We start from the raw sequence: 20735 nt of genomic DNA on the forward strand, positions 1-20735 counted from the left end.
TCTTGCACAATATCACACTATCTTGAATATTGTAGCTTTATAGTAAGTCTTGGAGTTGGGTAGTGTCAGTCCTCCAACTTTTGTTCTTTTCCATCAATATTGTTTTTAGAAGATAACAAAGCATTAAACCAGAGTATGATGTGCACCACGAGCAGTCTGCTTAGAAACAGGAAGAAATCTCACTGTTTTATATAGCCAAGCAGATACAACCTATTATATACATGTTCTCAAGATAAACAATAACTTGTACTCACATAAGAGGACTTGACAGCACCACTTATCATACATAGTTCTTCCTAAATTTGTATTTGGTAGTCAGAGTAGTCTCCTTCAATATTGTGTTGGCTATTTTGGGGTCTGTTGCCTCTTCATATAAACTTCAGAATCAGCTTGTTGATATCCACAAAATAACTTCCTGGGATTTTTATTGGGATTGTGTTGATCAAGTTGGGATGAACTGACATTTTGACAATATTGAGCTTTCCTATCCATGAACATAGAATATCTCTCCATTTGTTTACTTCTTTTTAGTGGCTGCCCTAAAGGTTGCAATATACATTTACAACTAATCCAAGTTCGCTTTTCAATAACACTATACAATCTCACATGTAGTGTGAGTACCTTATGATAAAAAAAATGTTAATTCTTTCCTCCTGTCCTTTGTATTTATTTCACTTATACATAAGTCTACATACATTGACTTATACGTAAATCTTATATATAAGTCTTAATACATTGTTGCTATTATTATTTTGAACAAAAATTGATTTGTTAGATCAATTAAAAATAAGAAAAATAAGTTTTTACTTTTACTTATTCATTCTTCAATGTTCTACCTTTCTTTATATAGATAAGAAGTTTCTGGCCTATATCATTTTCCTTCTCTCTGAAGAAATTATTTTAACATTTGTGGCATAGCAGGTCAATTGACAACAAATTCCTTCTATTTTTGATTGAGAAAGTCTTTATTTCTCTTTTACTTCTAGAGCAGGGATGTCCAAACTGCGGCCCGCGGGCCAACTGCGGCCCATGATCCATTGTTAATTGGCCCGCAGCAAATTCCAAAAATATATTTAGTTTACTTAAATAAACCAGGTGAGGCAATACGTACTTCACCTCGAGTGAGTGGCCCGGCTGTTTGTGTATTTTACCGCATATGGTCCTTCGTGAAAACCGTTGAAAAAAGTTTGGACACCTCTGTTCTAGAGGATGATTTCCTGTGGTACAGAATTCTAGCTTGGTGATATTTTTTTTCTCTCAACATTTTAAATGCTTCACCCTACTCTCTTCTTGCTTACATGAATTCTGAGAAGAAGTCAGATGTAATTTTTATCTTTACTCCTCTATACGTAAGATTTTTTTTCTTTATTTTTTATTTTCTGCAGTTTGAATATAATATGCCAACCTGTAGGTTGGGAGCATTTATAGTGCTTGATGCTCTCTAAGTTTCCTGGATCAGTGATTTGGTGTCTGATACTAATTTGGGGGAAATTCTCAGTTATTATTGGTTCAAATATTTCTTCTTTTACTTTGTTGTTTGGTTCTTTTTCCAGTATTCCCATCATGTATATGTTACACTTTTTGTAGTTGTCCCACCATTTTTGGATATTCTGTTCCTTTTATTTTTTCAGACTTTTTTTCTTTGCTTTTCCATTTTGGAAGTTTCCATTGATATATAATCTACCTCACTAACTTTCCTCAATCATGTCCAGTCTACTAATGAGCCTATCAAAGGCATTCTTCATTTCTGTTACACTGTTTTTGATCTCTAGCATATGGTTTTGATTCTTAGAATTTCCTTCTCTCTGCTTACATTGCCCATCCGTTCTTGCATGTTGTCTACTTTATCACCAAGATCCAATTTAGTTTCTAGTTGTTCTATCTTTAGTGCTATCAAACCCAGCTATTAGCGTCCACTAATTGCTTCTTAATTCCACTATTGTTTTTTCTTAATGACACCCATGGGCATAAATTGCTCCACAATCTGATCCAGTTAAAGTTACACTCCCTTGCTGGGACAGGCTGGGTTTTTTTGGAAGCTTGCTGAGACCCTAGAATAGTTCTTAGTTTTTCCCTTGGTTCTTTCCATTAAATTTACAATTGTACTATTATTGTGGAGCTCCCAGGCCCCTCTGAATTGCTCACCACACCAAGATCTCCATTGTTTTTGACGATGCCCTTAGGCAGGAACTTCTGCTCTGTTCCAAATAAAGTATGTCCCCTCAGGACTCATCCATCCCCATTCTCCTCTGTTAGGTTTGTAAACACCACACTCCCACCCACACCACGCAGGTGATCTTCTTTCCCTCGGAACCAAGACCATGCCCAGTGCCAGGAGGGCTCTACCTGAGCTGAGCAGTGGGAGATACCTGCACTCTGGTGCAGAAACTGGGTCCTGGACACTCTTTGTAAATTTGGCCTTCCTAGTGGCTTTTCCCTTAAGGAGGCTAAAGACCAGACCTGAGGTGGGGGATCAGAAGGAACCAAGTCATGGTGAGGCCCCCACACAGTCTGCCCCCTGACAGGTGGCAAGAGATGGAAGGTAGGGCTCACAGAAGAGAGAGGCTACATGTCCCTACAGCAAGACAGATTGGACCAGCTCCCTTGGCCCCCTACAAGAAGCAGCCACAGGGCGAAGGGCTTGGGCTGCATTGGACAAAGCACTTTCCAAGGGTGAGGTACAGAAAGGGCTGTCACAGGAGGAAGTGAGCTCACTGTCATCCTGGGGTTTTATCTAAGCAGACAGCAGAGGGCCACTTGTCAAGGGGCCAGTCAGTCAGCAAGCAGCTGGGCCCCAGGACCCTTCGGGCCCCTTGCACCCTAAAATGCTCTGATCCTCCCGTGCTTGGAGGACAAACCCTGCCCAGTCCTGTCTGGCCCAGACAGGTGGCTCAGAAATACCCCCAGGGACTGCAGGCCTTTCCTGGGGCTTCCAAAAGGAGCAGCGTTCACATCCATTAGGACTCTAATTGGTATCTTAATTGCTAGTCTCACTCCAGTCTTGGATTTGTGTGCTGTAAAATGAGTACCAGCTGTGGAAACCTCCCCACCCCTCCCCCCTTCTCCCTAGGGATCCGCTCCCAGCTGTGCCTCACCTTCCCTGCATCCACTACCCACATCCCCCAACAAAGGTTGGAGGCAAGGGTGAGCTTCCCCACAGTGTCTGCATTGCACCTTCTCCCCCCCACCCCCCATCCCTTTCCAGCGAGCTCAGGAAATCGGTTTTAATCCCCCAGGCTCCAGTTGCTTAGCAACGGAAGAGCCTGCTCCTAGCAACCGGGAGCCACAAAGATGCTGCAGAAAGGGGGCTGTCTGGGCCCTGCTCTTGCTCAGCTCCTGAGTGCTGGCCTCCCTGATGTTTTTCTCACTGGGTACACACACCCTTCCTCTCTCACGTGCTGGGTCTCCAAAGGTTGATCTCTGAGGCAGCTGCTGGACCTCATCCACATCCTGCCAGCTGGCAGCCCCTCTGAATCCCACTTCCCAGGCCAGCAGAACGGGGCTCATGATCACAGCAGGGTGGCTCTGGGGTGTGCCCTCACGAGAGACAGACTGAGGTCACTGTCTGTGTCGGTGCCTCCAGCGTGGCCTGGTAGATGGCAGTAATGTGGGCGCTTTCACCCTGGGTGAGAGCAATTCCTGCCCAGGGGTGGGGGTGGGAGCGCATTGTCATTCCAGCCCATGGGAGCCTGCAGGAAGGCAACGGTCCACACGTGACAACCACCCCTACCCCGCCCCCAGCCCCAAGATCAGCAAACTGATCGTCAGAGAAGGGCTCAGGCCCGCAGCCTCTCTGTGACAGCTGTGACAGTCGAGTGTGAACCCATGGCAGAGCACGGGGCTCCCCAACGCAGGCAGCATCCATGAGGCTGCCAGGCCATTTGGCAGCCCAGGAGGCATCTGCGTCCCCTCCCCAAAGGTCAGCGAGGGCAGGTGTCCCCACCCAAAGAAGAAGCCTGGTGCCCTCCTACCTCCTGGCATGGCCCCAGCTCAGGGTGATCAGCAGTGCAGGTTTCGCATTTGACTGGCAGCTTTCCTAGGACTTTTGAACTTCACCATACTCAGGAGTGTGTCCCAGGAGAGGCCTGTCAGGAATTCTGACTCTGTCCTAATCACAGACCTCACTGGTCTTCACAGGAAGGTCTCATTCGTGCATTCCCCCAACCCTCCCGTGGGGACTCACGCTCTGGCAATGCGGCTGTCCCCCAGGAATGAACCACGAAAGGGAGGCTGTGGGAAGCGGGTCTCCAATGTGGGGTGCAATCCAGCCTCCAACGCGGGGTGCACAGCACCCCTCATCTCTCCCCCTGGGCCAGGCCCCCAGGCTGGAACAAGCTTTCCCCCCCCCCAGCAACTTCTTTCCCCCCCACCCCTTCCTTGCTCTCTCCCTCCCTTTCCCTGTTTCTCCCTCCCAAGGAAAGGGCTTCTGGCTTCTGGCTTCCATTGCCTGGCAACCAAACGGGCTGTCACAGGCTGGGAGGAACAGCACAGATGCTGCCTAATGAGGGGGCTGAAATGAGGGGGCGACATCTCTGTCTCCAGTCATAAGCTGCTGCCAGCAACACCGCCAGTGTGCACAAATCACACACGTTCTTAAATTTAAGATCCTTGCTCTCTGTAAGGAAAGCGTTCCAAAGTTGAAAAGATAAGCTGCATTTGGGTAAACAGCTCCTGATCCACCCTTCTCTATTTCATATTTAAAACGTTTTGTTATGGAAAATTTCAAGTTTACACACAAGTAGAATAGCATAAGGTGTCCACCCCCCAGCCCCCACACAGGCACATCAGCCAGCATCAACAAGGACCAACTCCTGAGCAGATATCAAATCATTGTATCTACAAGTATTCAGTGTATAGCTTTGAAACACAAGAATTCTGTTCTTAACACAACTATAGTGTCATCATAACACCTCAAGTAAAGAACAACAAGTTCATAATATCATCAAATATGTTGTGAGCATTCAAACTTTAAATGTCTTATCAATGCTATGAAAGGTTTTTTGTTTTTTGTTTTTTCAGTTTATTTGAGTTAGGATCTAAATAAAATCTACACATCAATCTATAGATTCCTGTTTCTGAATATCATCGGGGAGGAATCCCTTTTCCTCTACTCCCTTAAGTTCTGCAAGTGGGGTATGTTAATTAAACTGATACAAGACAGACTGACAGGAGGAAAAATCTGTTTATTTACATGTGCAACCTCAATGTACACAGGAGAACTCAGTGATGGTAACTCAAAGCGGTGAGTGGAATTTGGTGCTTATATACCATTTTAACATATGAAAAGGGAGGGAAAGACACTTGCAGGGAAAAGAAATTCCTTTTAGGAAAGATACATGGATTTTCAGGAGAACAAACAGTTGATCAAGAAGTTTGTGATCATTCTTGTGTATACAAGTGTGAATGGTCTTTCTGTCTCCATCACTCACCCTGGTCTACGTCAAAGACCTGTCCTCTGAACTCTCCGGTGCATTTCTCTCCTCCCAAGTGGCTGCCTTTGGGTGCACGTACCTCACTCTGCCCCTCATCCAGAAACTACCTGATGTGGGAACCTTTAGTGCTGGAGGGCGGGTGGGCTGGATGTACGGGCGGGCGGGTCTTCAAGCAGAGATCCAGGATCCCAGGCAGGAGTGGCCATCTGTTTCTCCTGGTGGCAGGGCTGGGCCTCTGCTCTTTACTTACACTGCTCTGTGACCCCGGGCAGGCAGCTTCCTCCCGGTGGGTCTCACTTTCCTTATCTACACAATGAAAGGGGTGGACTAGAGGATCTCTAGGGGCCCATTAGCTTCCATGTTTCTGTGATCTCCAGGAAAGGGAGACCCACAACATTCCTTGCTAAGTGGTTGCTGGTCTTAATCATCTTTCCAGTCAGGAAGGTCTTCCTGCATGTTTCCTACTGTCTGTGAGCCTTACTTCCTCTGGCCAAGGCCCAGGCCTGCATAAGCATGTTCACTGTCCCAGAAGTACCTGGGTGGGCATCACGGCTTTTCGTCACCACAACTCAAGTCACAATAGTGGGGGACTGGGGTCTGGAGTCCTGAGGAGGCAGCTGTGTTCTGGCACTGATTGGCTCTTTGTCCTCCATGTACCGCAGCCTCCCTATTTTCCAGACAAGGAGACGGGGTCTTGTCCAAGATCACACAGAGCTGGAACAGCTAGGAGTTTGGTGTGGAGATCAGGTGGGGTCATCAGGAAGGTTGGGATGGTGAATTAGAGAGCCAGTCTCCTAAAGAGAACACTACTAAGTGCCTGAATGGGAACACTAACTCAGCCATGACACTCGTAGCTATTAAGTCTCCTGGCTACTTCATTTAGTCAACAAACAGTGAGTGAGTTATTGGGAATGGAACAGTAAACAAGTGGGACACGGTCTCTGCCCTGTCAGAGCTTGCTGATTCCCCACCAGGAAGCTGGGTGCTGCCGGCACTGTCCTGGTGGTAGCTATTTCTGGGGGAGTCAGTTCTAGTTGATTGGGAACGTAGCCTTGGAGAGCAATTGCTCAGGCAGTGTGGGTTATGGGGCCTCAAAATATGGCAAAGAGTTCAACTGTTGTGGAAAAAAATCATTTTTTGTTTTCCCTCACTCATGCAGACGGCCAAGATGTTTCCTTCTTCAAACCTGTGCTTGTGATTTATCTTCCATTGACCTTGACACTTAATATAGAGGGCACTGAGCAAGGCTGCCCCTTTTCTCCATTCCTGCTGCTCTTCTCTTATGTACGTGGGTGGAGTGACACAGGAAGGAAGGGGGAAATGCATGCTTCCTTGGAACACAAAGGAAAGAGACCTCTGGTCCCTTGGAACCCCTTTCCCAGATTTTCCATCCATGTAATTCTGAGTCTACCTCTTGAACCCTATTTACTCTATTTCACAGATACACAAACTGAGTTCCAGAGAAGAACGGTCATTTTCTTAAAGTTCTACAGCCATCAATTGCAGAACTGAAATTCAGGTTTCTTAATAATACGTAATCTTTATAAATAGAATAATTAGATGTCCCCATTTATAAATGCTGTCCCATTCTAATTATTGAAATGAAAATTCCCTCAAAATTAGCATGGTTTCGACGATAGTCCCCCTATTTACCTGGCATTCATTTTACCTCATTATTTTATATAGTCCATACAATAACCTTATAATGTGACTACTATTAGCTCCATTTTACAGAGTAGAAAAAATAATCTGAAGGGGTTAAGTTACTTGCCTGAAGGTATATAAAAGGTAAATAATGAAGCTAGTGCTGTACCCCAATTGTCAGACCAACCTCTTACCATAGACGCGTGGACTGTACAGAACAGCTTGACCTCCACCTGTCAGAGAAGATATTTACCTGGGCTGGGCAGACAATGCAGAGAACAAGTAGCTCAGGGTCGGAGGGGGGCAACAGGAAAACTCTCCCCAGGCCTGGTGGTGAAGAGCCTTTGTATTGGCAGCTGATGAGAGCAGCACAATCCAGTTGAGGAGGGAGGTTAGAAACATGCAGCTGTAGGGGTACTGGAGATACCCACTTCCCACCCTGCCCTCTCATGTTCCCTTGTACAGCCTGGCACAGCAGTCTGCGAAAGTTCATCCTGAACAGAGCCAATTCTCTCCTGCTAAATCCCAAACTTCAAACCCATAATTAGTCTTTTATGTACAGTATTTTTTTCTCAAGGAGTTTGTCTTGGCATGGAGGCCACCCCCTCCAAAGAGCACATGTCTCAACAAACAGCTCCTGTTCCTCTTCACCTCCCTGCTTGCTCACCCTGCCCCCACCCTGGCTCTAGGGCAATGCCACCCACATAGAAGAATGGAATAGGCTGCAGTGGCAGCTGGGCAGCCTGGCCTGTACTGATACCTGCTGCCCCACCAGAACCCAGCAAAGCCCAGATCAGCCCATGGCCTACCATGTGGAAAGAGCCTCTGGGGTCTTCCAAGCACCCCAGCCTCAGACCCGAAATCCTGTCCAATCTCCACAGGAACGTGTCCCTTTAGGCTCTGGCACTAACAGATAGTGACTTTGGTAATATACTTAATGTCTCTGGGCCTCATTTTCTGCATGTGTAAAATGAAGAGGCTGGTTTAGATGAACCTTAAGTTTTGTCATTCCAAACTCTTGTGTATGTGAGTCTTAAGTCTGCTCCCATTGGCAAGTCCCTTCTTACCCTCCCCAAAAACTCTGACACTAGCATCCTCATTGGTGGCTTCCAATCCTGCCTCCACAGCCTAATGGACACAATGACCACAGTTGTCTTTTTAACATTCCACTCGGACTATATGTGGGCTCTCTAGCACCTAAAGATTCGGGTCCTTTTCCTGACCCTGTTATTCAAGCTGTCCACTTTTAGAGTTGGAGAAAGGCTCAGGACACATCCATTTTGTGAAGCTCTCTGGATATTTTTTTAAACTTTTATTTATTTTAAGTGTGTTTTTCCAGGGCCCATCAGCTCCAAGTCGAGTAGTTGTTTCAATCTAGTTGTGGAAGGCGCAGCTCACAGTGGCCCATGTGGGGATCGAACCGGCAACCTTGTTAAGAGCACCGCACTCTGACTGAGCTAACCGGCCATCCCCTCTCTGGATATTTTTAAATGAAAAATATGTCTATGCTATGAGAAACTGTGATACTTTTGAAATACTTAACTTTAACAACTAAACATTTAAACACACATCATGCAAATACAATACAATATATCTGGTTCACAAAATAATTACAAGATTAATAAGGTCTACATTAAATACCTTTTCTGAATGACAGCTCCAGCCAAATAGTCTTTCTGACATCCTCCTGCTCTCCCCATTCCCCACAGGGGACCCTGACAATGGACAACACACTTGGCAGTGGCCTTGAATTACCTAGGTAGTACAGATGTAGCCAGCCAAGCACGGCTGCCAGGCTGGCATTTGGAATTACCGGACAAGCTCCCTTTACTTGTGCTTGGCTTGCTCTGCTCCATAGCCACCCCAGCCCCTGGTGCCAGGCCAAAATCTTGGCAGGTTCTTAGTCAGTGTTGGTTTCATGGCTAGATAGCAGGGTGTAAATGTGTTTACAAGTCTGCTTCTGTTCCTGTATCTGCAAACCTTCAAGACCCTGACATTACCTTCCCTCTACCTGTACCCAAATTACAGTGTTCAAACCTCTGTTGTCCTGTCCTTGCAGGTCCCTGACCTTCTCTTCAGCCACCTCCCTTCTGTGTAAGCTCTGTCTCTGCCCTAGGGGCTCCACACCCGGTTACAGGAGACACACAGGGAGTAGACTGTGTTTCTTTTGTCTGGTTTCCTTTTGACCCACACAGCTTTCTTTGCTGCCTTGTGGGCACACGCATAGGTATTCAAATGACACAAGCCCAGACTTGAGAGTTAAGAACTTCGAGGAATTTCTCTGTTCCTGGGGTAAGCTGTTTGCCTTCTTTGCACCTTGGTAACTTCATCTATTGAGCAGATATGAAAATAATGCGATTAAATTCTGACCTTGCTAGAAGATGGCGTGTTTACCTGATCTCTGGCATTCTAAGCACATGGTGACCACAGGGCGCCTGGAGCGCAATGCCAGTGATGATATGAGATACAGTTGGGAATGAGGCAAAGAACACTAGACTGAGGGTCAGAGGCCCAAACTTAGGTCTTTTTCTGCTACTACTTTACTTTGTGTTGTTGGGCAAGCCACTCAAGCTCTCTGGCTCTAATTTCTTCCTTTACAAAAGAGCAAGGGCTTTAAAGTCAGACAAAACTGGGTTGGAGTCTCACCTACTATGTACTAGCTGTGTGACCTACTCTAGTCTCCAAATCCCTCTTGGTCTGTTAAGTTACTTGAGGGAAAGTACATGGGGACAGTAATAGTGTTTACTTTGTGAGGCTATGAGGATTAAATGACATGACATGGCTAATATACATAAGGAATTTAACATAGTGCCTGTCACACGGTGTCAGCTATTCCTACTACTACTACTATGAAGAAATGGAAGACATTTATTGGCCGTTCTAAATTCAAGATGTTTTCTTCCATCCCTGTGCCAACTCTGCCACTCCCACCCTACTGCAGAGGTACGTCTCAGAGAAGTACCTACAATTTCTTTATCTGATCGTCTATTTCGGTTGTTTCCGTATCTTCGCTATTGTAAATAATGCTGTAGTAGACATAGGGGTGCGTATATCTTTTTAAATCGCTGTTTTGGATTTCTTTGTATAAATACCCAGGAATAGAATTGCTGGGTCATATGGTAGGTCTATTTTTAATTTTTTGAGGAACCTCCATACTCTTTTCCATAGTGGCTGCACCAGTCTGCAATCCCACCAGCAGTGCACAAGGGTTCCCTTTTCTCCACATCCTCGCCAGCACTTGTTTGTTGATTTATTGATGATGCTTTTCTGACAGGTGTGAGGTATTAATTTGCATTTCTCTGATGATTAGTGACTTGAGCATCTTTTCATGGGTCTGTTGGCTACCTGTCTATCCTCTTTGGAACAATGTCTATTCAGATCCTCTGCCCATTTTTTAATGTGATTGTTTGTTTCTTTGTTTCTTTGGGGTTTTTTTGGTGTTGAGATTTTTGTATATTATGGATATTAATCTCTTATTGGATGTATCATTTTAGAATATGTTCTCCCATTCAGTAGGCTGTCTTTTCATTTCATTGATTGTTTCCTTTGCTGTGCAAAACCTTTTTAGTTGGATGCAGTCCCTTTTTTTTATTATTTTGTTTCCCTTGTCTGAGGAGATAGATCAGAAAAATATTACTAAGGGTAATGTCTGAGAGTTTTCGTCCTATATTTTCTTTCAGGAGTTTTATGGTTTTGAGCCTTACATTTAAGTTTTTGAGTTTATTCTTGTATATGGTGTAAGAGAGTGGAAAAGGATCTGAAAAATGAGCTTTGCCAATGTTTTTACAGTCCCTCCCTACCTCTGCCCTCTTTTTTCTACCACCATCCCTTTGCTCTGACAAGGAATCCAAGGGTGCTGGGGATTGTCAGCAGATTCCTACTTAGAGGCAGGAACATAGCCTAATCTCAAGAATGACATTTCCCCTGGCTTTGATCCTTCATTAAACCATAGCAGGAGGCCCCTAACTGTGGAGCCAACATTAGTATTTATCTCAGTTCTGAGAATCAAAGCATTATTGATTTTGGCACCCAGTCTTCCCTGGATTGATTACCTTGTCATGTGTCCCAGGCTGACCATCCAAGGTTTCCTTCTTCATGCTGGACTGCAAGTGTGGGGAGAGCGGCTTCTAGAGACAGAGTAATCATTTAAATTGGTTACCTCTTTAGCTCAAAAGTAATCTCAAAGTTGATGGCAGGGCCCTACCCAGTTCCAGTCTCAGGGCAGGAAGGGGCTCATCATTTCAGCATTTGTTTCTTATTTTGGCTCTGCAAAGGCCCTCATGCTTCCTGAAAACAGAGCTAAGAAAATTAGCCATCTGACCCTTACTGTTCTTCCCTAGGGAGCAGCTGGTAAGCTCTATACACCATTGCCAGTCCCAGCTGCACTCACTCCTGGCCCACGGGCTCAGAGTTCCTTTCCCAACTTCACAGGGTCCTGGTCAAATAAGGCCTCCAGCCGACCTAGATGTTTCAAGGCAGAGGGAGTGAACAGGGCATGGTGATTGAGGAAACCTGAGGCCATGAACTAAGTCTGTGGGTCTCAGTGTCTTCATCTGTAAACAACAGGAGGATCATTGATCAGCCTTTGCTTCATGCCTCTAGTTTGAGGGTGAGGGGGGGACCCAAAACTGTGAGATGGATCCAGACTGGGAGGCACTGCCGAAGAGCCCAGGAATGCCAAGTCCACAGAGCCATTGCCTAATTGAGCATAGGCAGGCAAGCATGACTGAGAGGCAACTTGGGATTTGGAGATGTGTAAGGAGAAAGAAGTCAAAGTAAATGGCCTAGGGGGCAGACAGGGAAAAGCTGGTTTGTGTTGTGGGGCAGAGGGATCTCAGGGACTTTCCCATAGAGACCTCAAGGAGAGAGACTCAGAAGGAGTAGTCTAAAGATGAGGGTATTAGTACTGATTCAGCAAGGGACCTGCTGTGTGTCCTTGAGAAGTTTGTGTCATCTCTTAGCCTCAATTTCTCCATTTATGCTCTTTTGAAACTTTATTGAGGAACAACTAACATACAGTAAACTGCATATATTTTGAGTGTACAATTTGACAAGTTTTGACATGTGCACACACTTATGAAACCATCACAACAAACAAAGTAATGGGCAGATCCATCCAAAAGTGTCCTCATGTTTCCTTCTCACTCCACTCCTTGCCCCTCCTCACCCCTCAGACAACTGCTAATATGCTTTCCATTACTCTAGATTAGTCTGTATTTTTCTAGAGTTTTACACAGCTGGAGCCATACACTATGTATTTTTTGGCAGGCTCTGGCTTCTTTCCCTTAGCATAATTATTTTGAGATTCATCAATGCTGTTGCATGTATCAATTGTTTGTTTTCCTTTCCTCCCTCCCTTTCTTCTTTCCTTCCTTCCTTCCTTCCTTCCTTCCTTCCTTCCTTCCTTCCTTCCTTCCTTCCTTCCTTCCTCCCTCCCTGCCTTCTTTATTCCCTTTCTTCCATTCTTCATTTAGGAGGTGTTGTTGAATTTTAGACATGGAAAGGTCTCCAAAACATGAGTAAAATTTTAAAAGCAGATTATAAATGGTATGTACTATATATACTGTCTTTGACAAAACTATATAGATATATGTATAGAGAAATATGTGGGAACACATACCAAGGTAAAAATACTTGTCTCCAAGTGATTGGAAGTCTGAAGATTTTTTTTTTTGCCTTGCTTCTCTGTGTTTTCTAATTTTTCAATTGTGAAAATACATGACTTAAAAATTAAGAAAATGTTACTAACTAAAAAATTTTCAACACCTTTATTAAGGTATAATTGACATAAAATAAACAGCCCATATTTAAAGTGCACACTATAAGTTTTCATAAATGTATATATCATGGAGCCATCACCATATTCAAGATAATAAGCATATCCATCATCTTCAGGAGTCCTCTCCTTATCCACACGCAACCATTGCTGTTCTTTCCATCACTACATATTAGTTTTCATTTTCTAGTATTTTATATAGATGGGATAAAAAGTATATATTTTTCAGTCTGCTTCTTTTACTCACGATATTTGTTTTGAGATTCATCCAAGTTGTTGCATATATCACTAGTTCATTGCTTTTTATTGCTGAGTACCATTTCTTGGTATGAGTACCACTACATGTTTACCATTTACATGTTGATGGACACTTGGGTTGTTTCTAGTTTTTTACTATTACAAATACAGTTGCTATGAAATTCATGTACAAGTCTTGATGTGGACATACACTTTCATTTCTTTTGGCTGCTGAGTCATTGTAACTCTATGTTTAACCATTTGAGGAACTTCCAAATTGTTTTACACACACACGTGATATGAGTTTTCCTTTATCAGCTATATCGTTGGCAAATATTTCTCCCAGTCTGTAGCTTGTGTTTTAATTATCTTTAAAGTATTTTTAAAGAGTAAATTTAAAAATTTTGATGAAGGGTGGCCAGATGGCTTAGTGGTTAGAACACAGTGCTCATAACACCCAGGTTGCCAGTTCAATTCCCACATGGGCCAGTGAGTTGTGCCCTCCACAACTAGATTGAAGACAACGAGCTGCTGCTGAGCTTCCGGAGGGGTGGCCGGATGGCTCAGTTGGTTAGAGCGTGAGCTCTCAACAACAAGGTTGCTGGTTCGATTCCCACATGGGATGGTGGGCTGCACCCCCTGCAACTAAAGATTGAAAACGGCAACTGGACTTGGAGCTGAGCTGCGCCCTCCACAACAAGATTGAAAACGACTCCACAACTAGATTGAAAATAACCACAACTAGATTGAAAACAACGACTTGACTTGGAGCTGAGCTGCGCCCTCCACAACTAGATTGAAAACGACTCCACAACTATATTGAAAATAACCACAACTAGATTGAAAACAATGACTTGGAGCTGAGCTGCGCCCTCCACAATTAGATTGGAAAAAAACACAAAAAACAATGACTTGACTTGGAGCTGATAGGCCCCGGGAAAGCACACTGTTCCCCAATATTCCCCAATAAAAATGGGGGGGGAAGTCTTTTTTTTTTTATTGTGAATGTTTTATTTAGTCATTTTTGTTTACAATTGAAATTCTGGGAATTCAAAATTAACATCCTTGCCCGTGAGCTTCTTATAGACACCAGAAAAGGTTTCAACCTTGTGCTCCACGTTGTTCTGCGGGGCTTTGTCCAGGTGGACCGTTATGAGCCGGCTGCCGCCCAGTTTCACGCGGATTCTCTTGCCCATGATCTCACTCGAGAAAACCAAGTCCTCCAGGATGGCATCCTGCACGGTGGTCAGAGTGCGGCTCCTGGGACGCTTTTGCTTATTTTTCCTACGGCTCTTTCAAGTTGGCTTAGGCAGAATTCTCCTCTGAGCGATGAAGACCACGTGCTTCCCACTGAACTTTTTCTCCAATTCGCGCACGAGCCGCACTTGGATTTTCTGGAAGGATTTCAGTTGAGGAACAGGAACAAAGATTATAATAGCTTTCCGACTACCACCAACTTCAATTTCCTGGGAGATGCCGGACTCGCCATTGGGCTTCACGATCTTCGCGCTCTTCGAGCTCGAGCTGAACATGGCCTCCTGCAAGCACACAAGCCCCGGGCTCAAAAATTTCGATTAAGTCAATTTTATGTATTTTTCATAGTTTGTGCTCTTTGTCCTATTTAAGAAATCTTTGCCTAATCCAATGTCACTATGATTTTCTCCTATGTTTTCTAGAAGTTTTATCATTTTAGTTATTACATTAGCTCTATGATCTATTTTGAGTTAATTTTAGAATATGGTATGAGGTAGCAGTTCAGCTTCATTCTTTTCCATGTGGATAACCAGTTGACCCAGCACATTTTGTGGAAAAATATTACTCTTTCCCTATTGAATTGTTTTGACACTTTTGTTGATAATCAACTAGCTATACTTTTGTTGATAATCAACTGGGCCCTTTTCTGGTCTATCTTTATGCCAATACTACAATGTCTTGATTGCCTAACTTTATAGTAAGTCTTGAAATCATGTTATTATAAGTCCTCCAACTTTGTTCTTCATTGTCAAAATTATTTTTGCAGTTCTATATCCTTTTTATTTTTTTTAAAGATTTTATTGAGGAAGAGAAACAGGACTTTATTGGGGAACAGTGTGTACTTCCAGGACTTTTGTCCAAGTCAAGCTGTTGTCCTTTCAATCTTAGTTGTGGAGGGTGCCGTTCAGCTTCAAGTTGTTGTCCTTTCAGTCTTAGTTGTGGAGGGCGCAGCTCAGCTCCAGGTCCAGTTGCCATTGCTAGTTGCAGGGGGCACAGCCCACCATCCCTTGCAGGAGTGGAACCGGCAACCTTTGTGGTGGAGAGGACGCGCCCCAACCAACTGAGCCATCCGGGAGCTCAGCAGTAGCTCAGCTCAAGGTGCTTGTTCGATCTTAGTTGCAGGGGGCGCTGCCCACCATCCCTTGCAGGACTTGAAGAATGAACCAGCAACCTTGTGGTTGAGAGCCCACTGGCCCATGTGGGAATTGAACCGGTAGCCTTCAGAGTTAGGAGCACGGAGCTCCAACCACCTGAGCCACTGGGCCAGCCCTATATCCTTTTTATTTACACATAAATATGAGAATCAGCTTGCCAAATTCTATCAAAAACAAAAAAACAAAAAAAAAAAACCTTGCTGGGAGTTTGATTGGGATTGCTTTGTATCTATAGAACAATTTGGGGAGAATTGATATCTTAACAATATTGAGTCTTCCACCCCGTGAATGAGATATATCCCTCTATTTGTTTAGGTCTTCTTTAATTTCTCTTATCAACATTTTGTAATTTTCAGTGTAGAGGTCTTGCATATATTTTAATCAAATTTATCCATAAGCATTTCAAATTTCTGTTGATATTTTAAATAGTATTTTTATTTCAATTTTTAATTACTCATTGTAGTTGACTTTGTATCCTGTGACCTCATTTAACTCACTTATTAGTTCTAGTAGCTTTTTTGTAGTTGAATTTTCTAGATAGACAATCATGTTGTCTGTAAATAGGGATAGTTTTACTTCTTTCTAATCTGTATGTCTTCTATTTCTTCTTTTTTAAAGACTTTTTTAACTTTTTATTTTATTTATTTTTTTATTAGTTTCAGGTGTACAAAACAATGTAGTAGTTAGACATTTACACCCCTCACAAAGTGATAAACCTGGCGAGAACCTCCAATGCAATGTTAAATAGAATTAGCAGGAGCAGACATCCTTGCTTTGTTTATAATCTTACAGTAGAAGGTTTTAGTCTTTCACTATTAAGTATGATGTTAGCTATAGGTTTTCCATAATTGCCCTTTACAGGTTGAGAAAGTGCCCTTCTATTACTAGTTTCCTAAGTATTTGTGTCTTGAATGGATATTGAATTTTGTCAGATACTTTTTTCTGCATCAATTGAGACAATTATATGAGATTTTAAAGAATTGTAGTCTGTCATAATCTCATACTGCACTGATTGATTTTTGGATGTTAATTAATGTTGTATTTCTGGGATAAATACTACTTGGTCATGATGTTTTATCCTTAATCTATATTGTTGGATTTAATTGCTAAAATGTTGGTAAGGGTTTTACAACTGTGTTTATGAGGGACATTCATCAGCAGTTTTCTTGTGATGTCTTTATCTGGTTTTGGTATGAAGGTAATATTGGACTCATAAAACAAGTTAAACATTTTTTCCTCCTCTTCTATTTTTTGTAAGAGTTTGTGTACGATTGATATTATTTCTTCCTTAAATGTTTGGAATTTACCAGAGAAGCCATCTTGGTTACTCCCCTATGATTCTTGAGGACCCTTTCATTTTTAACATTCTGCAGTTCTAATTAGGCCCTTGTCATCAATCTTTTTGTTTTAGATGTATGTCTCTCCTTCTGTCTCCTAATTGCTTGTCTATTTGTCTCTGCCTCCTGCCTCTTTCCCATACTCTCTATCAGGTGAATTTCTGACAATTTATGGCTGTCGGTGCTGGCCAGCCCTCTCAGAGAAAGCTGAGGAAATTGTTTAGATTCATAGTTCCTCCAAGCACCGATGGTTTTTGGTCTAAGAATCACATGTAATATAACTAAGCTACCAGAGTAGATAACTGACCATTGTACTACACCTGTGGGCTATTCAGTAGAACTCATTCACCCCTGAAAGACTGGGACAGGAGTTAGAACGACTGCATTTTCAGACTTGACATGGGTGCTCCTAGGTATGAGTCTCCCTGGGCCTCAGTCTGACTATCTGTAAAATTAGGAACTGAATCCCTACATCTTTTGATTCCAAAAATGGAAGTAAGTAAATAGTAGCATCAGAGAGAAGGAGGCCAAATAACCTAATAAGGGGGTAATAAGATAACTTATATTTTCAGTGATTATTTGACTTCACAAGTTTTAATGCTCAAAAGTAGGTATCCCATTAAAGTTGGTACGTTTGAGACAGAGTGTGGAAGGTTAAAAATGGGTTTTGCTTAGATGTGAAATGCTTGAAAAAGAATGTTTTCCAGTATTGCTGTGCCAACCTGGAAAAACACCACCATGTCCTAATGAAGAAAACAATTAAACCATTGGCAGGATCAAATACCAGGACAATATGAAAATACTTTTAGAATTTTTAAATAAAGCCTTGGTACAAATCTGAAGTAGAGTTGTAAACACAATAGATGGATGGTGAGTAGCTACCAAAGTAAATGGGCTTACAGAGGCTGAGTGTTGGAAGAAAGCTTCTCAATACAGCACTTTTCAGAAAATGAAAAAAGGTTTGGAATCAGCTTCCTTGAACAAAAGTATTTCATCTACTCACTGGAAAAATAACTACCTCGTACTTAACTCTGACCACTGCACAAGGCTAGAGAAATAGTTAATAAATGAAGCTCAGCTGGAGGTCACTCTCTGGTCAGCCACAAAGAGAATGGAGGCCAGAGCTCCTGCCATCTCAGTCCCCAGGGAAGACCAGGGTGTTGCATCTCTCCACTCTGGAGCTGCCTGGGTGACCCCTGAAGTGTCTTTGCTTGCCTCCTCTTAAATGTGTTCCAATAATGCTTTCAGTTGGCTAATGTGCTGATCACTTGGCCAGATGTGCCAGCATACCATAAACACAGTCCTGAGCTGCCTGCCACCTACCCCACATGGTCACCATGCCTTACCTATGTCGTTCTTACCACCTCCCACTTATCCCAACTAGGTTTAGTTTCTTTACCATCTTCTGGGGACTCTGAAGAGAAGTGGATATGGAGCAGAAATACAGGGATATTTCTGGCAACAGAGACTCCATTTCGTAGTGCCACTTTCTCCACTTATCATTGGGTACAGCAGTTGGATAGCTAAGCCTCAGAACATGAACTCCTAATCCTATTTGTTATTCCTTCATCGTACTGTGCACCTTATCAGGAAGGAAGGGTTCTTGAATAGAGTCACCTGTGCCCTTATGTTACCCCGCCCCCTTCACCTCTCTTTGTCATCTACCCTTTCCCTAGCTTTGCCTCTTCTTTGGCTTTGCTCCATCATTCCCTAATTTGAGCTTCTGTTAGTTCCCCACGACAACAGGAATTTTGAAAGCCTGTAATTTATTTGAAGAGTTTGGCTCTTGGAGTACCCTCTCACCCTTTTTCAATTCAGAGGGAGAGCTCAGATAGGTTGGCTTTTGGCAGCCAAGTAATGAGAAATCTAGTCTAACATTTGAGTTCTTTTCTGAGCAGTTTCCCAGTACTTCAAAGCCTATGAGCCTGGGTAAGGAGCCAGGGCACTAATTGGGCACTTGAGTGAAAACACTTTCTTGCATAAGGAATCTTGAGGGCCAATAGGCCCAGAATGGAGTTGGAAAGGCCACGGTTCTGCTCTTGTACTGCCCAGGCCCAACAGAAGTCCAGCTGGCTGTGGCTGCCTAGAAAAGGGAAGGAGGTGTACTTGCTGAATACAGACATTATGTTCACTTCAGGTACAGGCCTTTTGGGGCCAACTCTCTGGGAGTACTTAACTCATCTGAGGATAGTGGTTACGGCTAAAGAGAACTCTGGGAACCACTGGATGAAAGCTGTGGATGGTGGGTTTATACATAGTTCATCCTCAAAGTCTTAGGGCTCTGTTGGACGGAAAGTTTGTTAGTCAGAAATTAGGCATTTGTTTAGCACTTAGTGAAGCTGTGGGTTGAAAATAATGCTCTCTGCCTAATGGAAAGTTATGGGGTGCCACATCTGATTTTGCCAGGTCTGTTTAGAAAGATGAGCCTCTATATCTCCTGGTAAAAATCTACTTTTCACCCTTCCAATCTCTCCCACATCTCAGCTGCTTCATCAAAATATCTTTGTCTTCTTCATATGAGATCAAGAATAACATGGATAGGGGTGGCTCAGGCGGTTGGAGCTCCGTGCTCCTAACTCCGAAGGCTGCCGGTTCAATTCCCACATGGGCCAGTGGGCTCTCAACCACAAGGTTGCCAGTTCAACTCCTCAAGTCCTGCAAGGGATGGTGGGCAGCGCCCCCTGCAACTGGAAATGGCAACTGGACCTGGAGCTGAGCTGCACCCTCCACAACTAAGACTGAAAGGACAACAACTTGAAGCTGAACAGCACCCTCCACAACAACCTGACTTGGAAAAAAGTCCTGGAAGTACATACTGTTCCCCAATAAAGTCCTTAAAAAAAAAGAATAACATGGGTAACAACAAAATCTCACTAGCTTTGAGTCCAAGGACTGTCAAGAGTTCTAGAAAACCTCTATCATCGTCATTACTATGAGTGTTGGTTCTTTTTTTTTAATATAGTCATCCCTTGATTATTTTTCTCCTACTAAGTGTCCTCTTATAACCTTTCCCACTAACTTTTAAATGGTTTCTGTTATGGTCTTGAACCATGAAATTTATACATTTTACTACCCTATTTTTTAAAAATATGTTCCCTATTCTACTGTAAGATCCTTGAAAGCAAGGACCATATGTCACTCATTTAGCATCCTCAATGTCTATGGGGTAGCCATTTGTCTGTGCCAGAGATGATGTTAAATAACTGTTAAATAAATGAATATCACATATGGATGGCTTCATCTGAAAAAATATATATATTTAGCATTAAAAACTATAGTAAGGTATTTCTTCCTATTCCTCCTATGAATAATGACTAAAAACATTGAAAATTATATATAAAAGAAATATAAGAAGACTGAAATGTAGAGACAAAAAAGGCCGCTGGGCTCAAGACCTCAGGTCCTGAGGAATAACACAGTGATGAATTGCCTGGGTTTTCTTTTTGCTTCATAAATCTGGAGCTGAAGAAGCCATCAGAGGAAGTCCAGTGAAAGTCTTGAACACCAACCCCTACTCAGCAGTAACAAGGCACCCATCCTCCCCAGGGTGTCAATGGAGGCGAAGCAGGGAACACAGACTTCCACCCCTATGTCTCCCACCCATCTAGTGATAATGAAGTGGGTACCTTGCTGGTACAATGTCTCAGTAAGCCTACTAAAACATAAGATTTAAATAAGATCCAGAGTCTCATAACATAATATCCAAAATGCCTAGGACAATAGAAAACCACTTGTCACATCAAAGAATACAGAGACCAAAGGGAGAGGGTGGGAGGATGAGTGAATATAGGGGGAAGGGGAATATAGTCAATAATATTGTAATAAGTTTGCATGGTGGCAGATGATTACTAGAATTAGTGGAGTGATCACATTGTAAGATATAAAAATGTCTAATCACTAT

The 20735-nt window shown here is 43.1% G+C and overlaps 1 protein-coding gene and 1 pseudogene across 2 annotated transcripts in view; one reads left to right on the forward strand and one right to left on the reverse strand.

The window, feature by feature from the left end:
- The window catches only part of SLC16A2 (solute carrier family 16 member 2), a 66844-nt gene that overhangs the window by 31798 nt on the left and 14311 nt on the right, over nucleotides 1-20735 (forward strand). The gene's annotated exons all lie outside the window — the stretch shown is intronic.
- On the reverse strand, nucleotides 14118-14621 carry LOC308495354 (small ribosomal subunit protein eS7-like; annotated as a pseudogene). The gene has a single exon. The product of its transcript is annotated as a small ribosomal subunit protein eS7-like (transcript).

Source organism: Rhinolophus hipposideros (assembly GCF_964194185.1).
Source record: "Rhinolophus hipposideros genome assembly, chromosome: X".
Lineage (NCBI taxonomy): Eukaryota > Metazoa > Chordata > Mammalia > Chiroptera > Rhinolophidae > Rhinolophus > Rhinolophus hipposideros.